Source organism: Gossypium hirsutum, chromosome A13 (assembly GCF_007990345.1).
Source record: "Gossypium hirsutum isolate 1008001.06 chromosome A13, Gossypium_hirsutum_v2.1, whole genome shotgun sequence".
NCBI classification, from domain to species: Eukaryota; Viridiplantae; Streptophyta; class Magnoliopsida; order Malvales; family Malvaceae; genus Gossypium; species Gossypium hirsutum.
In genome coordinates, this window is record NC_053436.1 from 70350577 (window position 1) to 70356844 (window position 6268).

The following is a 6268-nucleotide window of genomic DNA, read 5'->3' on the forward strand; positions in this document are numbered from 1 at the left end:
ATGCCAAGATGGTATACGGATAGTGTGAGCGTGCCTCCGACCGTTTCCGATTTCCGAGCTGACTTGTCAACACTACAAGGAATGAAAAGGAGGGAGTAAGCATAAATGCTTAGTAAGTTCACATGCAAATAGCTAGTAACATAACCATATAAGCAAACATAAAACATCATTTGCATAATCATCACCAAGACATTCATATCACATTTTCATTTATCATCTTACCATATTGTTGTTATATCGAGTTTTCAACCCGAGGGTTAAGTACATACCTGTTCAAAGCATCCATTTCACAACACTTACCAATACGCCCCTTTCATCTTGAGTATTCCTCCATTTGAGTAGAACTTTACCCGTTGAACGCATCGGAATATAATTCGGATACATGGAAAGTTTGCACATAAGTGCCACATATGTAGCCAAGCTACCATGTAACCCGCCCATAAGTGAACTCGGACTCAACTCAACGAGCTCGGGCGTTCGCATCCATAAGTGAACTCGAACTCAACTCAACGAGCTCGGATGCCTAGTTACATCTCTCGAACTCGGACTCAACTCAACGAGTTCGGACATTCGCATCCATAAGTGAACTCGGACTCAACTCAACGAGTTCGGATGCTCAACCATCCTATTGACATGTCATGTAACACCCCTATCCCGTAACCGTCGCCAGAATAGGCAAGGGGCATTACCGGACTTGTAACTCATGTCAGAACAGTAAAATTTTGAACTTTTTCTTGAAATAAGATCGTTCATTTAAATAAGTACTAAGCACAGCCAGAGGTAAAATTTAAACTTCACTAAGTAAACATTCAAAAGATGCCATTTTCGCATGGCTTATATACATTAACCAAAAATATTCTTCCGCCACTAGTCTATTCTATACATGCCATAAAATAATTCTAAACATAACAGTAACAAGCAGTGGATAGTGATAGTGTGACTAGTTGCTGACGATCCCCGAGCCTGTAGCTTCGCAATGAGATCTATAAAACAGAGGAAACAGAGTAAACGGAGTGAGCATTACAATGCTTAGTAAGTTTTAAGCAGTGTCAACAGATAACAATCAAATTATAACATAGTTGTTCGTATATTTTATTTCACTATTCCTTCGGGCATACCATCCCTTTACCGAATATGCACATCTCATCATATACAATAGGCAGATAAACTTTCACATAAAAGTGAGCTCATGTGACATAGATATTTTCGAATGATAATGACCTAGATGGTCAAATATTTCCAAAGCACCTTCTTCATCAATTTTCAACTTTCAATAATCCTTTCCACTTGTTCATAATCACATCCATATTTTTAAGTATTTCAACATGACAAGTACTAAATTACCGTTGGCACATAAAGAACCAAACATATTCCTTATCACATATACGTAAGCTTACAAAACATAATCCTTACCTTGAACTGGCACATCTAGCTGAACCCAACCCATACTCAAATCATAAGGCTTTTGGGCAGAATATACACTAATACATAAGAATATTTCATCACATACTTCATTATACAAGCATACCATTACCAATTAGATCATTCTCATATTTGGAGTTATAATATTAATCACATTTACCTACCTCTTTGATACTGACAATTCACCTCGAAATCACTCCACCGACGAGTAAGTAATACGTACCTGAACATCTTAAATACATAATACTTATTTGATGGTAACTTATTGCAGATACTCAATACCAAAGTCTTACTTGAATCCTAGCATTTAGCCGTCGGGTCTTTAAAGCTCGGATATAGTACGAGCACGAAGCCTACGGACATTAATCAGGATAATATTCTCGCATAAAGCCTGCGGGGTTTTAACCCGGATATAGTACTGACACAAATGCCCTTCAGGACTTATCACATTTATACACTTTCACATCCATCACATTGGCCATTCGGCCTTATCACATATATACACCTTCACATCCATCACATCGGCCATTAGGTCTTATCTCATATATACACTTTCACATTCATCACATCGGCCATTAGGCCTTATCACATATACACACTTTCACATTCATCACATTGGCCATTCGGCCTTATCACATATATTCACTTTCACATTCATCACATTGGCCATTCGGCCTTATCACATATATACACTTTCACATTCATCACATCGGCCATTAGGCCATATCACATATACACACTTTCACATTCATCACATCGGCCATTAGGCCTTATCACATATACACACCTTGTACACCAATTTCATCATAACAAAATTGACTAGGTATACTAGTCATTTACGGCTTATAACTTCACTTTAATACGGATTTGGTACTTTGATTACCAATATTTAATCGATAGCTTATAAGCAACTCAAATAGTTTTATTAAGGTTTACAACATAATCACAAATCCAGCACAAGCTGTTTTTCCTTAGCAACAGTCATTAAATTATTCGTAAATGGAGCTACGAAACTCCAAATGAAGTGCCGTTAATTTTTCCTGAAAATAGACTCATACATATTTTACCCAAAAAAATTTCAGAATTTTTGGTTTGGCCAATCAATTCCGGATTTTTCTTCAAGTTTCCACTATTTCACTGTTTGACTATGCTGACCACTCTTCACTACGAATCAAATTTCTCATTGTACAAAATTCAAAATATGTTCTGGTTTATTTCATTTGAAACTAGACTCACTAAGTCATTTAGAATATAAATTTTGTCTTTTAAAAAATTTTGTACAATTTATAATGATTTTCTAAAAACAGAACAGAGGATTACAGTGTCATTCTGCACTGTCTCAAACAACTTTAAATATCTCATTATCGAAAATTCCTTTGCTTACACGGTTTCTTTTATAAGAAACTAGACTCATTAAGATTTAATTTCATGCATCATTCAGCCTCTAATTCAAGTCCATAAATTTATGGTGATTTTCTAAAATCACGTTACTGCTGCTGTCCTAAGCAGACTAATTCAAATTACACTTAAATTCCCAAGCTCAAACACTTAAGAACTTACCATTTGAGCTTAGAACATAACATGGCCACATCATATCTTATTAAATCAACTCATCATGTCCTATTATGATTGAATTTACTCAACGTTTAATCACTTAAAACTTACCTCGGAAGTTGCCGAACGATTACGACGGCTCTTCGATCACTTTTTTCCTTTCCTTTATCGAACTTTGATCCTCTAGGCTCTTGAGCTAAATCAAACAAAATTACTTCTCAATCAAACACATACATACGGCAACCATATACATTTCAAAAACCAATTCATTCGTATCATTTTTCCATATATTAGCTTTTAGCATATTTGGTCATTAGAGCGACCTATTTAACTTTCAAGCATTCATTTCTAATTTTAATTAAACAATGCCGAATGCCATTAGCTACTAATGCCACACACACACATGTGCATAAAATTCATCCATACATAACCTCTAGCTCATTCGGTCATTCATCTCTCAAACCTATCAAAGTTTCATGTCAAACTTCCCTGGCCGAATACACATATAAGCACATAATGCACATTTAGCATTTTTTTATTTACTTCATGATACATTCGGCCTTGGCAAAATTTCATTAGAAATCCCTATTAGCCACTTCATCAATCAATTATATCATCTACTTAATATTTCATAACTTATCATGCTAGCTAAATATTATTTATTCAAGTTCATCATCTTCATATTCGGCATTAGCATCAAATATAATAGCCCATTTCTTCCCACTTTGAATCTATGCATCCATTTAATCATAGTTTGTTCAAGCACTCATACAAAAAGATTCATCCAATTTAACAAGAAACAAAAACTTTATTCCTCCATAGCTACAATGGCTGAAAGATCTAGACATCTCAATACCGAAATTTCTAACATGGGTTGCCTAAAGAATTTGGTAGGGAGTTCAAATTTATCTAACATTTCAAGTAACTTAACACATCCATATAGCTAACATGCTAGTAGTATCAAGGCATCAACTAAAATTTTGAAGCCTCTTAGCTGAATCCTAACTCTCCAACAACTCCAATTTCATCCATGAGATAAATAGAAGTAGGCTAACCCTCCAAAGGATGTGTAAACCTCCAAAAGCAACATTGAACATACCTTAATCTCAAGAACCACCTTGGCCGAACTTCCCCTCTTCTTCTTCCTTCAATTCACGGCAATGGAGGAGCAACCTAGCTCATTTTTTGTTTCTCCCCTACTAACCACTATTATTTTATTACCCATGTTCTTTATTTTATTAATTCTAACATAAAAAACTAACATAAAATGTTTATAATACATTTTAACCCATAGCATAGCCGGCCACTAGTCAAATTTTGGGTACTTTAACATGCAAACCCACAACTTTAATAGTTTAACATTTTAATCACTTGGACATCTGCCTATCATATTTTTAAAGTTTCTCAAATATGCCCTTTTTAGCTAAATTTCACATCCAAATGACAAAATTAAAGCATGAAATTTTCACACATACTTATTCACAAATAATAAGCATAGAATATAACAATTAATTATTTTTGTAACTCGATTTTGTGGTCCTGAAACCACTTTCCGACTAGGGTCAAATTAGGGGTGTCACATGTCACTTGTATCCTAATCTATTCCTAAGGTTCAAACGGGCTTTTTCCCTCAATCTCACATTTGTCGTCTTCCATGGAATATCGGAACCGATACTCGGTAGCAATTCATATTTATCAAGTAGTAAACATAATTTGCATATTACTCAACATTAACCACAAATCATAATATTTCACGATAAAAAAATCAGCATATCATATAATTAACATCAATAACTTAAAAATAACAATTATGCTACATTATTTACACATGAACTTACCTCGTATGCGAAAATGGCTACTTTTACCATTTCGTCCACAACTTGGTATTTTTCCATTTTAGCCCGAATTTCAGTTTTCCTTGCTAATCGAGCTTGGAAGCTTGAAAAACCCTAGCCATGGTTTCTCCTTGCTATATTCAGCCATGGGGTTGAATATGAGCAAAATTGGCTTTTAATTTTGTATTTTAATTCATTTTACCCCTAAATGACCAAAATGCCCTTACTACTAAACTTTCCAAAAATTCCATCCATGTCCAATTTTTGTCCATAGACTTAGAAATTGGTAAAATTTCTATTTAAGACCTCCTAGTTAATATTTCAAAACAATTTCATACTAGAAACTTCTAGAATGCAAGTTTTACAAATTATTTGATTTAGTCCCTAATTTCAATTTAAGCACTTTATGCATAAAATTTCTTCACGAAATTTTCACACAATCATGCAATCATATCATAGACCTCAAAATAATCATAAAATAATTATTTCTATCTCGGATTTTGTGGTCACGAAACCACTATTCTGACTAGGCCCAAAATTAGGATATTACATGATGTGCTTATTCAGTGGAGCAAAAGTCCCTGATAAGAGTAGATCCTCCATAATTAAGCGGAGTTGCATGCAATCCTAGAGATAGGACGACATAAATCTATCGGATTAGGGTCAAATCTAATAAAGGAATCCATAGATCGAGTTAATGCTACAATAGGGGTTTTAATTAGAAAGAGATTTCGATTAATCAACCTAGAGTCAGTTGTTTTTAGTCTCAAGAGAGATATTAACATAAACTAGGGATTTCTATGGATTAAGTCAAGTGAATAAATCGTCCAATTCAGAAGTAGTAAGGGAAGTCTAGGTGGATTCTTCCTTGGGTATTGTCTTCTCCAACGGTTTTCCAAAAGTATTTTCCAACTTTATTCTCTGTCGCATTCTTAGTCAATTAGATAGTTAATTTTAGTTTAAAAACATCCCTTAAATATTTAGGCTAGATAATAAAAAGATAGTAATTGCTAATACTTTTAGTCCTTGTGGATACGATATTTCCGGTCTCACCATAACTATACTACTATTCGATAGGTGCGCTTGCCTTAATTGAATTTTTTTAGTTAGTATAGCGACCATCATAGATTAAAAAAATTTAAAAAGTTCCATTTTTTTTAAAATGTGTTACTTACTCCTTAAATGGTTAAATGGTAAGAAGGTCTCTCTAAAGTTTAAGTTTTTCAGTCCATATTAAATTTGATTTGAACAAGTATTTTTTAAAATTTAATTCAAAAATAAATTATATATATAAAAAATAATGATACAAATTAAATTAATAGTTTTACATATAATTGGTTTTGAATTAAATTAGACAATACTTGTCCAAATTCGATTTAGAATGGACTCAATGAATAATTCAAGCTTTGAAGAGACCTTATTACCATTAAAGAAGTTAATAACTTCATTTTTAATTA